The 14,392-nt window shown below is 40.5% G+C and overlaps 1 protein-coding gene across 3 annotated transcripts in view; it reads right to left on the bottom strand.

Annotated features, from left to right (window-relative positions):
- STAU2 (staufen double-stranded RNA binding protein 2) overlaps nucleotides 1–1,164 on the bottom strand; it is a 176,530-nt gene extending 175,366 nt beyond the window's left edge. For 2 of the 3 annotated variants that reach the window (XM_075023454.1, XM_075023452.1), the window contains exon 1: nucleotides 1,053–1,164. The gene's annotated coding sequence lies outside the window, so the exon portion shown is untranslated. Of the gene's footprint in view, nucleotides 1–653; nucleotides 806–1,052 lie in introns of those variants that run through there. The other variant, XM_075023453.1, reaches the window with a different exon arrangement.
- Between the last annotated feature and the right edge of the window lie 13,228 nt (nucleotides 1,165–14,392).

Consider the following 14,392-nt stretch of genomic DNA (forward strand, 5'->3'; position numbering starts at 1 on the left):
CCGGGTCCCACCCCCACCTCCACAGCAGCCCCGCAGCCCTCGGGCCGGGCGAAGGCCGGCAAACCGCTCCACTGCCCGTCGCTTCGTGGAAGAGACGCCGACATCCATTTTGGGAGTGGGAGAGCCCAGTCCTGCTGGCAAAGTTTCGGGCCGTGTCCGAAGTTTGGGGGCAGCGCGCGATGCGCAAAGCGAGGCTGACGAACACGGCGCAAGGAAAAAAAAAAAAAAAAAAAAAAAAAAAAGAAAACCAGCAGGGCTGCGAGGCCGGCGCCGCTGACCGGCCGACGAACGCCCGACGCCCCTCGCCCCGCCGGCGGCCAGCTGCCACCCGGCGCCCCCCGAGGCCGCCCACCTCAACCCGGCGCCGCCGGGCCCGCCAGGACACGCCGGGCCGGAGCGGGCCGAAGGACGAGGGGCAAGTTCAGGTCGCACCCAACTACTCCCCGAGATCTGAGGCGGGGCAGGCCCGGCGCGGTCCCCGCCGAGCCCGGCCCCACCGCACGGCCCGGCCCGGCCCGGCCGGCCGCGGCCCGGCCTTGGCCCAACGGCGGCGGCCGGACTCGGGCGGCGGTGGTAAGGCGGGGGGCGGGGGGGGAGCTGCGGAGGGGGCTCCTCCGCCACCCCCGGAGAACGGTGGCGCTGGGGCTGCTCACCTGTGCCCCCGCCCGCCTCCTCCGCGGGTTGGCTGGGGGCGGGCGGGGGCCCCGGGCCGGATGGCGGGGTCGGTGCTTCCTCCCCCGCCGGAGGGGAGCGGAGCGAAGCGGGCCGGCAGCGCCGTGGCGCAGAAGCGCCTGCCCGGCCCCGGGGAGGCGGGGGGGGGGGCGCCGAGGGGCCGGCGGAACCCTCGCCCCGGCGGGAGGAGGGGGGGAGAAGAGACGGGACGGGGACTCGGACATCGCGGCTGAAGCGGCTCCCTCCCTCCCTCCTCTCCGGCCTGGCCCGGCGCGGATCCCCTCCCTCCGCCGCCACCCCGTCCCGTCCCGTCCCACGGCCTCCCCGCCCGGCGGCGGAGGGGGGGGGGGCGTGGGGCCGCCCCCCGCGGGCCCGCTTACCTGTTTCCCGGGGACACTTTGGAGGCGCCTCCAACATCGGCAAACACTAAAGAGAACTGACCCCGCCGCCGCGGCGGCCGCCGCCGGCCCCAACCACTCCGCCCCCCCCCTCCCTCCCTCCCCTCCCCTTCCCTTCGCCCTCCCGCCGCCGCCGCTCCGCCTCAGCGCCGCCCGCCACCCCCCCCACCCCCCCCCCCCCTCCCACCGCCGGCCTCCTCCGCCCACGGAGTATTCCCGGCGCCCAGCCCGCCCCCCCCCCCCCCCCCCCGCACGAATGGCCCCGTCCGCCTCCCTTCCCATGCCCGGCGAGGCGGCGCGCAGCGCCCCTAGGGGCGACGCGGGGCTCCGCGCCCCCCCAGCGCCGGCGGGGCCCGCCGTTCCTCTTCCCCCGCGACCCCGGCCCCGCTCCCCTAGCCAAAAAAGAACACCACCACCACCCCTCCCCGTTTTCTCCCGTGCGAAACGATGGTCAAAGCACGTTTTTTTAGCAGGATGGGGAAGGGGAAGGATAAGCGATGGAGTTGCCGGGCACTGCCCATCATAAAAAAAATTACCTCGTTGCCTGCCATGTTTTAGGGTGGTTTTTTGGGTTTTGTTTTTTTTTTTTTTTTTTTTGCATGTCCCCTACCGAAGGCAGAGCTGGACAGAAAAAATAAAATAAAAAAAAATTAAAAAAAGCAAAGCACAGAGCAGTCGGATTTGGGGATGCGCAAAGTTGAGATGAAAGGCCAAATAGTTTGTTGCAGTCTTCCTTTAAATTAGACACTTACAGAGGAATAAAAAGAGGGGGTGGGGGGAAATCAAAGAAATCAATTTCTAACTCTTGTTAGCACAAAAAAAGATAACATTCAAATTCTTCATCTCAAAGTAATCCAAAGGTTATTGTTCATTAAAAAAAAAAAAAAGAAGGCTTCCAAGTCTAATCCACAGTCCACCTAGGGTAGTTTGTAAAAATCTGCTTTCCTGATTGGCTCAAGTAATTATTTGTCAGGACAAACCAGGAATTTTTAAATCCATGACAAAGCCAGGTAGAAGCATCAGAACTGGAAGCAATCAATTTCCTACCTGATTTGCAAGACTGCAGTAACACAACTCTTCAAACTTAGAAACAATACCAGATTGATTTTGGCAAGGGGGGGGGGGGGGGAGATGCCTATATCTCTTTACTAGGCAATTAGATTTTAATGACAGCTATGAGAGTTAGAGCAATAGATATAGCAAATTTAATTTAAAAAACAACAGATATTTAAGCCAGGATCAGAATGAATCCAGAGTTCATATTTCCTCCAGTGTCTGTTATTCCATGAGATTTTTTTGTTTTAAATCATGACTTGAAACCAGTGGTGGATCAGTATGAAAACTGAGTAAAAAAGAAAAAGATGTAGCCTGACAGGATTCCCAAGCACTCATGGTACAGACACACTCTAATAGCACACAGCCCAGATGAATTTTGGTAGTAAGCTTCTATGTTGTAGACAATAATTTACACACCAAATACTTGTGATGACACTTAGTGGCAGGGCTGTATTATGAGTATCTAAGTGATAGCAAGGTTTTATTCATACTAACACAACACTAATATGACATTTACAACTTGTTTAAACACACCTTGGGAACTCAGCATTTGCTAAGATAGTTTTATACATACCCTGTATGCAGCCGTGGTAGCTTGTCATCCTCCCCTTCTCATTCCTCCGTTGTTTAGTTTTCTGAGATTCCTCACCCCTTATTTCACTTCATTCAAGAACTGAGCTCAGAAGTACGTAGTATAATACAATATCTTATGTATTCTTCTGATATAATTTAGCGATGGAAAATAACGCAAGTACTTTTCATAAGGCTACTACAAGTTTTTTGCGTAAGTTCACTCAGATGCTGAATCATGATGATGTCATCTATAAAAGTTTGTGAGTTTTTGTTTTCTTTTTTTAGTTTGTTGTTTTGGTTTTATTTACATCAAATTTTACTTTTTACTTTACTTACTGTTAGTAGCTTGAAGAACAACCCTATAGTATAGCATATACTTAGTATCAGCATACCCAGCAGAAAAAGGCATTCAATGAATGTCAGTATCGGGTTACAAGGGCGGTTTTCTGAACTTTCTGCAATAGATAGATATAATCCCAACCAGCCTCTAAAATCTCCAGTCTGTGCTATTATTTCAATACCTAACATTTTTATAATATTGCTATTACTATACAGATAAAAGCTTGGTTTAAAAACATATCTTGAAATACATATATCAACTCAGAAGAGTCTGATATCTTGATATACATTCTGTACTGCAAATGGCATATAGCTGAAAGAAAACTGAATACAAAAAAAGCAAGTTTTATCCAAAAACTTACCATATACATATATATTTTAAACACACTGATGACTTCTGGATCTAATTTTGTCCAGGAATAAAACAAAAGATCAAATATTTTATTATCATTAAGTCCATGATAGTGTTTTGCTTTTTAATAGGTTTCCTATATGGCTGGAGCTTTACATACATGAACCATTAAGTTGCATTACTAGCAACTCTTTAGATTTACTGTAGCTTCAGGGTGGGGTTTTTTTTTCTCCCACTGTTGAGATATGGGATAAAGGCTAGTCAGTACCTCCAATAAGAGCAGCTTAACAGAACCTAAAAACTTCTTGATTTTTGAAAATAAGAGACACAGAGTTTGTATATACTCATCCACTCTACTCCATTAGTACACAATGGGAGTGTCATGACTTGCCCAACAATCTAGTTTCAGTAGGTAAATTGTTAATAGGAGTGATTAATTCAGTATGCAGTTTGAAAACAAGAGGAAGAAAAAAAAAAGCCACACTAATGCCTAAATGCCAGCACAAATGCCTAACTGGGGAAAAGGACACAGAGTAATTCCATTTGGTCTGTATACATGAATGCAGGACCCTTGAAGACACTTGGCCTTGTCATTTTTAACCTCAGATTCAGGAAAAACAAACAAACAAACTTTCAAGCACTTTCAAGCTGACTTGCAAAAATCAAAATACTTTAATTTTTACTGATAGATTTTATTATTAGAATTGTAATTTTTTCTCTAAAAAGTCATCAAGAAATGAGTTTCCATCCCTCAATACACACTGGTGCAACAGAAAAACAAACAAACAAAAATCTCCAAAGAAAATGCACAGGGATGTATTTAACAAGGAGATTGACAACCACAGAAGCTGAAGCCTGCTTTTAAATCAATACATTAGAAACAGATAAAATGGTTGGAAAAGACCTCTGAAGGTCATCTGCTCCACCACCCTCCCCACCCCCTCAAAGTAGGACCAACTTTAATGCTAGATCTGACTTTGGAGTTAGCAGGTTGCTCAGTTTACTTTTGAAAGTCTCCAACAACGGAGATTTTATAACCTCTTCCAGCAATCCGTTCCAGGGTTTGGTAGTTTCTTTTTAGCTGTACTTTTAAAATATATATTAAAGAACTGAGATGATATTTGGATACTAAAGTTGAAAGAGTAATTAAACTAATACAGAGTGCTCATAATATACCAATAGGAAGTGGATAATGCATTATTTGTATTAGTCATAGTCATTCAACTGAATGAAAGCCTCTAATAGCTTAATACAAGAAGAATGGGTCACTTAATTTTTTAATAATATTTTTCCAATAACTAAAAACTATTACAAAAGCAAAAGCCAGGACTTTGGGATTATATTTGATTAAAACCCAGTATTATTAATAGACCTGTCTAATCAGACCACTGCTTTCTACAATTACAGGTGCAGAACTGTGACTATGAAAGTAGGTTGTTGACTACAATGCATGTCATACGAGTGACTAAAACAATTTATCACCCTCTGTAGTACATAGAGAGACATGAACAAACCAAGATACAACAAACTTATGAGTAAATACTATACAGAGTTTTCTCAGGTAATGGAAACCATTTATTCTTTATGCTCCAGTGAAGACTCACAAGCACCAAACTTTAACAACTCACGTAACACATCATCTTTCACGATTCATGTCTAAAATGTGAGTTCCCTAAATCACATGAATCACACAATCACTTCAAGAATCTAAATGAACTAGAACTTGCACTTGTCAATGTATATTCAACTTTTTCCACCACTTCAAATTACTGTTAGAATAAGGACATTGTGCAACCTTAGGCCCTCATCTCCTTTAGCAAGTACCATTTTTTCAGAACACACCAAAGTGAATCCAACCAAAACGATGTGCTGATTTTTCAACTACCAGCTTACATCTAGGTCTCTTATCATCAAGGTATCAAAGCCATTTCTTCATTTGTTGGCCCACTGACCCAAATTCAGATCACTCTGCAGGTAGAATTGCATTTCCTTGTAATTATTTGCTCCCATTGCTCTCATACATCAGTGCTGGAAATAGTAAAGCCTTGTCTAAATAAAAGCTTTACCCTTTTAATAATGGTAGTGAAATTTAAAAATTATACTGGTACATTATTTTATAGTAAGTATTAGCAGTTGTATTACACATTCAGAAAACTCCACACTATTCATTATCCTAGTTCATGTATCCAAAACTGCACAAAAGCTACCCCTAAGTCTCTAGTTTTAATTTGCACATTTAATTTGTTTGGGGTTATAATGACATGACTGGGTTTGTGTCAGCTATTTCCATCATTTTCCATTTATTTTCAACACAAGGAACTGCAAGACCTTTCTATACAGTCATCCCGCCTTCTCACAACTACAGAAAATGTGATTATGCATATTTATGCCTATCTAATTAGTATGCATAACTGTATAAACTTGTGTGTGTGCATATATGCACAGTTAGTTAATACACGCAAATTCATCATCTATGTTGAATGCAAGAAACTTCTTGTATTTCCTGTGTTTTCCAGATACAGAAAAAAATAGGTTTGGATTATACCTGTAAAACATAGATCATAGAATTTTAGACAAAACCCCAGATAATTCAGGTAAATCAGTGCTTCAAATCTCATGACCACAGGCAATGAAGACAAATATAACTACAGTTTGATGAATTAGCAAGAATAATACCAGAACTACCAACCTGAAGATCATGCCGTACCGGTTTTCCATTACAAAGCACAGACATTTAGGAATGGCCCACTTCTGCATTACTGGGCTTTGCTGCTTCATGAGAATACATTGGCTTTGCTCAGGAGAGAAGTATGGGAAAGCCAAAGTGTAATTACAGGCCAAACCAGCAATAGATTCTATAAGATTAAATTCCTGTTCACAAGCCTGTTGGGGATTTTTGTTTGTTTGTTTTGTTTGGGGTTTGCTTTACTGATAGCATTTTGACTACATAAAAAGGCCTTCAAACAAGTCCAGACAAGATGCTATTTTCATTGACAGTGTTGTACAACAGCATCACACCCATCCTGAAGTGCTTTGGATTCTCGTTAGTGCCTCTCACTGCAGGCACAGATTACAGCAGCATACTTCAAACACAACCAAAGCTACACCAGTAACAGCACCAGTCTGTCTGTACATCAGTGTCAGTATTAGGTACATTTATTGCCACAGTCGTGCTGGCAAGAGATTGTACCTCATCATACCTATTGACAACTTCACAAATAGCAGACTGTAACAGACTAGGTCACAGAGAAGGCAGGGATCAGGCCTTTTAAATCTTGAAGTAAGTTAAAGCCAGTGTTGGACATGAAAATTAAATGTTTCACTCATCGCCAAACACGTTCTTGTACTGCCATTAAATCTACCTGATACAGTTAAGTAGATGTAAAAGGACACAACTAGTCGGGAGAGAATTCAATCAGTAGAAAGGTGCTTCCCATTCTGCATAGTTCGTTTGCTTTTCTGCCCTGCTACATAAGTTACACTGCTACAAAATATGTTGTGTACTTCACTAACAATCTTACATTCTCTAACACACCAGGGTAGTTAAGGCAAACAAAGCCTAACCCTCCTAAAATACTCCTTTTGTTGCAGGACAGTGGAAAAACTCTGCAACAAGTTGAAAAGGACTTAAATTTCTACCACTTTGTAGAAGTAAAAAAATTACTTAAGGCAACTCGGCAAGATTATAAAGTTATACAGTAAATTAAACCTATATTAAATCAGTAAGTTTTTAAATTATTATTCTCTTGGAACAAGAACTTAGACATACATGAAGTCAAACAGCAAGCAGAAAAGAGAAAAAAATTCTCTGTACACAGCATTATGCAGACACTTCATACAGAAAAAGGGTGCGTGTCATTGTCCGTCCCCGGCCCCCCCAAAAAAGCAGCTTCAGAAGTTACTAGTATTGTAAACATGAATCAGTAAATGACAAAGAGCTTATCATAGTCAATAGGAACAACACTAAAGCCTACACATGCTCATAAGTATAGAATCTCATGAATGGAAACACTAAAAGCAAGGACAACCGGCATTGTCACTCAAATGGTGTTCATTTTTAGAGGATTACCAATGCCTCCAATTTGCTGTTAGTACTATCTTCTGCCAGCATACACTAGCTTCAGACCCAGTTTGCCCAATTTTTAAGTGCATGCTACTTCTAGGGATGGCAGCAACATATAGCTTCAAAAAATGTGAAGTGTTACTGAGTAAATAGTAGGTATTACATCAGTTGAAAATACAGAATCTATGCATTTTACACCTACATCAAATGCAATTTAACTACTCAGTTTCACCTACAAAGTAGCCATTTCTAAGTGAGTTAACTGTGCAAGAGGTCTGCTGTATATTATGCATGTTATAGCAACTATCACTGTAACTTTTCCACAAGATAACAGTGAATTAAGTGTAACATAGTACTAATAGTAATACCAAGTACTAATTAATAGTATATTACTAGTATATATGAATAGCATATTCAGAGAGACACACAAATCATATTTATGTTAGATGAAGTTGGTTAAAACTGTTTGATTTCAGAACATTTCACAGTCCTGTCAAAATTAAGTCCCCAAGCCTTAGTAAAGTTTTTTGGGGGACTGCAAATAAAATTATGAAATACTGGCAGTAACAAAGCACAAATAGTCACGTATGGACTAAATTCTATTGCTATATGAGGGTGTAATAGAATTGACAGTAAAATTGCAGCAGTTCAAACTTTTCTTTTTTTTTTAAATCGTCAGTGCATCATTCTCCTATTAATAAAAAAACCCACAACCTTATCCTGCATTGTCACCAAATCATCATTTTGCACTTATGTGCTAACTATGCCAGGGCAATGGGAGTTTGGGGGTTATAGGAGGTCTAGGATATTTTGAGAAGTGACACAAATGCACTAACTGGATGTTTCCACTAAAATGTTGCTGTATTCCCACCCATCCAATAATTTACCAAAAGTATTAGTTTTGTGATGATTGAACATTGCTGAATTTGACAATTTAAGCAAGAGTAAACCCCCACACAATTTGAGAAATTCAGTGTTCATTTAATGAGAGTAATACTAATCTACTACCTGAACAGCAATTAAAAATGCTTAAAAAGGGAACATCTATGACAGGTATGTATACTCTTCAATTTCTCTGAAAGTTTAAACGTGCACAGTGCCTACATGCCTTCACAGAAGTTAGGAAAACATCCCCATATCTGAAAGTGTTTTGATCTTCAAAGCCATATTAAGACAAAATGTAAGCAATCTACAAGGCAGCGTCTTTACAGATAGGTGAAAACTATCCCAAGATTTTCAAATCAGTTTCCTCACTACACCCACAGTTCCCTATGGAACTCAGTATATTACTGTTATTTTTATATATATATATAAAATATATACACACACATTTGATAAAAGGAAAAAAATAAACAGAAAAAACACCTTAGATAATAAAATCCAAATTTGGAGGGAGGCAGCCTGTAAGCTTCTACTTCAAGACACAAGCTAGAAATTCTCACTTCCTTTTCTCCAGATTGTTTTTAATGCATTTAAAGAAAAAGAATGAAAATGTAGAAGTTGGTGGAAACCTGCACTTTTAAATTAAAAGCTATAAATAATAAGGTCCTTGACACTGTATCAAGGAAGGTAAAATACAACGTACATATCAAGATGGATATACACTACAATCAAACCAGATTAATGTACGGCCTAAGCAAGATTTATTAACCATCTTTAGCAGGGACCTACACATAAAACTACTGTGGGGACCAGTATCAAGAAACAAAGCTCTGTGACAGAAAGCAGCAGTGTTCTGGTGCAGACCATGCAGGAGGACTCCTTTCCAGAGACCAAATCCTGCAACAATAGTTTGTAATTATAAGAAAGAAAGAATTAAGTAAATGCTTTACCTTGTGACAAACTCCTAACAGTGACAGGACCCTTTACTCAAAATCAAGCAAGATGCATTAATAGCTGCCTCAAAATGCATAGAAAGCCATCTCACCACAAAATGGTATGGAATCAGGTTATGCACAGATCACCACAAATTCTCCAATTACATCTTTGGTTTACTCCAAAGAGAACCCCAAGACATTAAACGTGAGGTGCAGGGAGGGGTGCTCCAGACTGGGCTGGCTGGCACAAGACAACACTTGTCATACTTAAGCAGGTACATCCGATACTGGATAAACATTTAGATGGATTCACATTTCAGAAATCATTCAGGAAGAACTAAGCCTTACTATGTTGCATGCTAGTCACTAACATAAGGAAACGTGCCTTCTGGATGAAATGACAATCTGTATCAACATCCAAATGGTAAACCTTTATAATGTTCACTTTCAAAAAGCATTGCACAGAAATGAGTTTTAAAAAAAATAAATTACAAAGTAGCTGATGAGGAAAGTATAGAAGCAGATGATAGATTTAGATGAGCATAAGTACTATTCAGAGAAGTTTTTATGGAAAAGAAACACAAGCTTTTCTATACAGTATTCCCTAGTAGTACCTGAGATACCAGGAAGACATGAGTAATGTCCAGATATGATTTTGTCTATTCCTTCAGACTAGAGAAAGGAAGGAAGCTAACAGAAGGAACTTTCAGAATTACAAAAACACATAGCAAAGTACCATACCAAGTCTATTTTTCACCTGCAAGACTTCAGAATGTCGTCAGGCACAGTACGAAGTCTACTTTGCTCAGAGTTTACTAGGATTTATGGAAAAGTTATTGCAAAGGCAAAAAGAAACCTATTACCTCAGTTCATGGAAAGGGCTACCCATCCTCTGAGTTGTAAAGTTTGCTTGGACCAGTGTTTTCTCTTATTATAGTATACCCCAACAAACTCCGATACTGGTTTATATACAGGATCTTGACCCTTCAGTTGCATCGTGACCATAGTTGCAATGCATTTGCCCCTTCCACTTTTGAAGAACTTTGTAATGTAAGAATTCCAGCTTGGTGCAATTACTGATGTCCTCTTAAAAAAAAACCAACAACAACACAAAAAACACAACCAAACCACCACACCACCCCCCACCGATTCTCTGAGAATCTTCAGAAATCTATCAAACTTAACTTTCAAGAACTGATTGTTCTCCCTCTCATTTCTCCCTCCCACCCCACTTTGTAAGCACAGATTTTCTCCATATGACATCCCCATTGTGTCACACAATTTGCAGGAGCATTTAGAAGATCCTTCGAAACAGGATTGTCTGGACTATTACTTAGAGAAGCCAAATTCACCTGTCACTCCAGCAGGATGCTTAAGACAGAAGTTACTGATTGGGGCATATGATAATGCACAGATACACATGAGATTTAAAGAAGTTATAGTCCAAGACTCAGTGTGATACAAAACACATTAGAGCAAGATGATGCCCCCAATTTCTTTTTTCCCCATAAACTCAAATCCTTATGCAAATCAAGACTTCAGGCTCAATGTATTCTAATCAGCTGGAGATTAGGTGCTTTATCAGTCTATGACTTGTTTACTTAGTGATGTATACTTCCTATACTGCTACAGAGTACTAACATTCAATAAATTGTCTACACCCAACAAATAAAAGCGTACTTCATTTTTTGCATGTGAAATATATCTACCAATGTTTTCTGTTGACATGGGGACAGTTTAGAGAATAAGAGAGATGGTCAAGAGCTATTCACCCTTTGTCACCAGTCAGAATGACAGCTGTCACACACTCTTTACTGACCAGTACAAATAATAAATTGAGACCAAACCCATCAGATTTCATCTGTCTTTTGAACAAGACCTTCAGAGAAAGGGGTTAAACTAGGAACAGTGTAGTTTTGTCTTGAAAACTTCCTACCACAGTGCAAAAGTCCTGTTCTTTAAGCATACAATAGACAAATGAGATCTGTATCCAAGACTTCTGTCTCGAGTGTTTTCTGTATTAGAAGATGACTGTATCACATTTGGCTTTCTATCTAATCTCAAGAACATTTGATTTGTAACATAATGATTGCCTTCCTTTTGGAAAACAACTGAGCATTTTCTGAGCAGCTTCACTGAATCTGTAACTCTCTATTTGATTAAGGTTTGACAATGTTGGTCTGATAAAAATTTGACCAAAAATATCCACATAGAGCAATGCTAGCAGCCTTGCTCTTTTGAAAAAGCAAATCCCCAAAAAAACAACTTAAAAAAAATATCCTGGGCACCAAAACTGAAGGCATCTAAATAGAGAGGTCACTTGGAAGGCTTTGGAACAACTTCAGAATTTTTACCAGAAAACAAAGTTATGATAGGAGAATCCCCTGCCACAGACAGTCATAGCCAGTCCAGACCTGCAGCTCTCAGGCTCCTCATAGCACATAACTCAGCTTCTGCATAAAACAAGGTTTCTAGTACTTTACATTATGCAGAAAAGTGTAAAGATACAAATCAGGTTTCAGCCATCACCTCCCAAACCCCAGCTGCACAATCCTTTCCATTTCTTGCACTAGCTCTGAAACTCCTGATTACACAGCAAGCTGATTCAATTTACTAATTGAGAAGAAAGAAAGATTTTTCACTTTTTCTTCTGGAAGTCAGTTTCCTACTGCTTTAACATGCTAAATCATTTCAGTGCAGACTCAGACAATAAAGCTGGATGCAAGGTAGGAATGTGAATCACGAGGCTGGAAAGGAAGGAGGAGGAGTACAAATTCCTCCTTTTCAGTGGCAGTAAACTAATAGAAGACACTGAATAGCAGGAACCCTGCTTGATTTTATCTTTAAGGATAAAATGCCCTGGAGAACTGCATTAGCACCATCCAGATAATATTGCAGTCCAGGGAAGAGAAAGGGCCCAGAATGTTCATCTGAACAGATTTAACCCTGACCTACTTGGCAGAAAGCACTCCAAAGGGCTCCAAGAGGGTAAGTTCCCACCTGCTGAAGACAATACAGAAGTTTCAAGGTCTTCTCACGGAGATTTTAAATACCAAAAGACAGACCAGCACGAGGGAAGCAACTGTGGTCAGTGTTACAGTATTTCAGATAGTAACATCTTTCTTTGAGGCTATCATTATGGTTTTCAGTTCTTCACAGGATTCCTATTCCAGAAAAGTAGTCTCTTGTAAGCAGCTCTTTCACCAGCAGAAGTCAAGAGAAAAATGACACTTCAAAAGACAAAATTACACTTGCAGGTAGCATGTATGTAAACTGAAGTGGGTTAAATACAATCTAACCTACTATCTCTGACACACACCTTAAGAGCTCCTACGGAGTATTATACTAAAAAGATTGTGGACAGAGGCCTATAAATCTGATCTCTACACTGGTATACACTGCATGATCAATTGATTTTGCATTTAGCTTTTGTTTATTAAATACAAAACAATCTGAATGAAACCCACATAAATTTCTAAGGAAGCCACTTCATGACAGCAATTACTTTGGAAGTACAAAGTTACTGAAAATGCTCTTGCTTTGTAATTTAAAAACCCCTCAGTTTTAAGCAGCTCAAGAGAGAATCTCTTAAGTTGAATCAACTGCTCAAAGCCCCTCAAACACTACTTTAAAAAGTACTTAAAATCTGGAGGAAAAAAAATATGGCAAGTGAACAGAATACCCTGCATTGCTATTGTCAGTAAAATGAAATAAAAGCAGTAGCTAAGTATTTTCAAATTTGTATTTCTGAATCGTATTTTAATAAGGTAAAAGAAGGCTCCTGATATTTCCGCTCTTCCAATTTTATTAAGGTATTTTGAAGCCTGATGGTTTGGAAAGTTTGTAGAACTCCTGAAAACACCCGGCACACAAACCAAGTCCCAAGCCTCTGTTCCCACCCTGCTGTGTAGCTGCAGCTGAAGGTGGAATATCACTAAGGCAGCTTAATTCCCCTTATCCAGTTCAACACTCAACTGTTCAGGTACCACTGCTCACGAGAGCAAATCCAAACTCGATTGAGTGATTTGGATTAAAAGCAACTGGGGATTGAGTGATTTGGATTAAAAGTAACTGGTTTTAAAAGAAAGTTCATTCAAGCCTATTTTTTTAGAATGATCAGGATTTATGAGTGTGCAAGCACAACATAATGTTGAATTGTTTTACCAGAGGAGGCAAAAACTATACTGGCTTCCCCCCAACAAAGCTAGAAATTACATAGCTGCATTATCACAAAGCTTTTAATATCACCAGGACATGTTCTAAGAAACAGGAGTGCCACAGGTGATTTTTTTCCCCCTTTGTTTTGAAAACATCATTCATTTTAATAAATATTTACATATACAAAAAAAAAATCACCAAGAACAGGACTGGAAAGTCTTATTATCAATTATATTTAAACCTTTCCTGACAGACGTTTGTTTAACATGTTCTTTAAAACTTAATTACTGACATGGGAATTTTATGGTCTCCTTAGATTGCACCTTTAAAACCTGAGATGTGAATTATATTTTGTCAGACTTTCAAATAAAGTAATAACTAAAAATCAAGCACCCAGAACAGTATTCATAAGATATATGAATTAAAAAACTTAATTCTTCACAAGGATACATTTTTCAGGTATGAAAAAAGTGCCTTTTTCCAAAACAGAAACCATCATCTCTTGAATAAAAAATTGTACAGAACAAAGCAGTTATTGATACGAGGCAGCAGAACTTTCATTTAACAATCCTGACATATGCTAACAAAGAAACTCTCTTCCCACCACTGCAAGCAAACAGGAATCCTGCATCTGAAACTCCCCATTCAATATTTGAAGTCTGTCAAACGGCAAAGAACCACAATAAGGAAGTATTTGATCATCTATGGGAAATGAAAGCACTATATCTTAGTGATTTTTTTGTTTGGTTTTTTTTTAAGAAACTATTTCCTTCAGCTGTTACAACAGATACCCTCTGGAGAAAAGAGGAAAGACCTCACTATCATCCAAATTCCTCCCTTGATATCCATCACAGCATTTTGGAATTACTGACATCTTTGTCTCAAGAGTAGCTGAATGTAAGGAACAGTGCTTCTGCACTCCACCATGAAAAGGTCCACACGTATTTCCATTCAAGGGTAGTAA

The sequence above is a fragment of the Buteo buteo genome, chromosome 3, assembly GCF_964188355.1.
Source record: "Buteo buteo chromosome 3, bButBut1.hap1.1, whole genome shotgun sequence".
NCBI classification, from domain to species: Eukaryota; Metazoa; Chordata; class Aves; order Accipitriformes; family Accipitridae; genus Buteo; species Buteo buteo.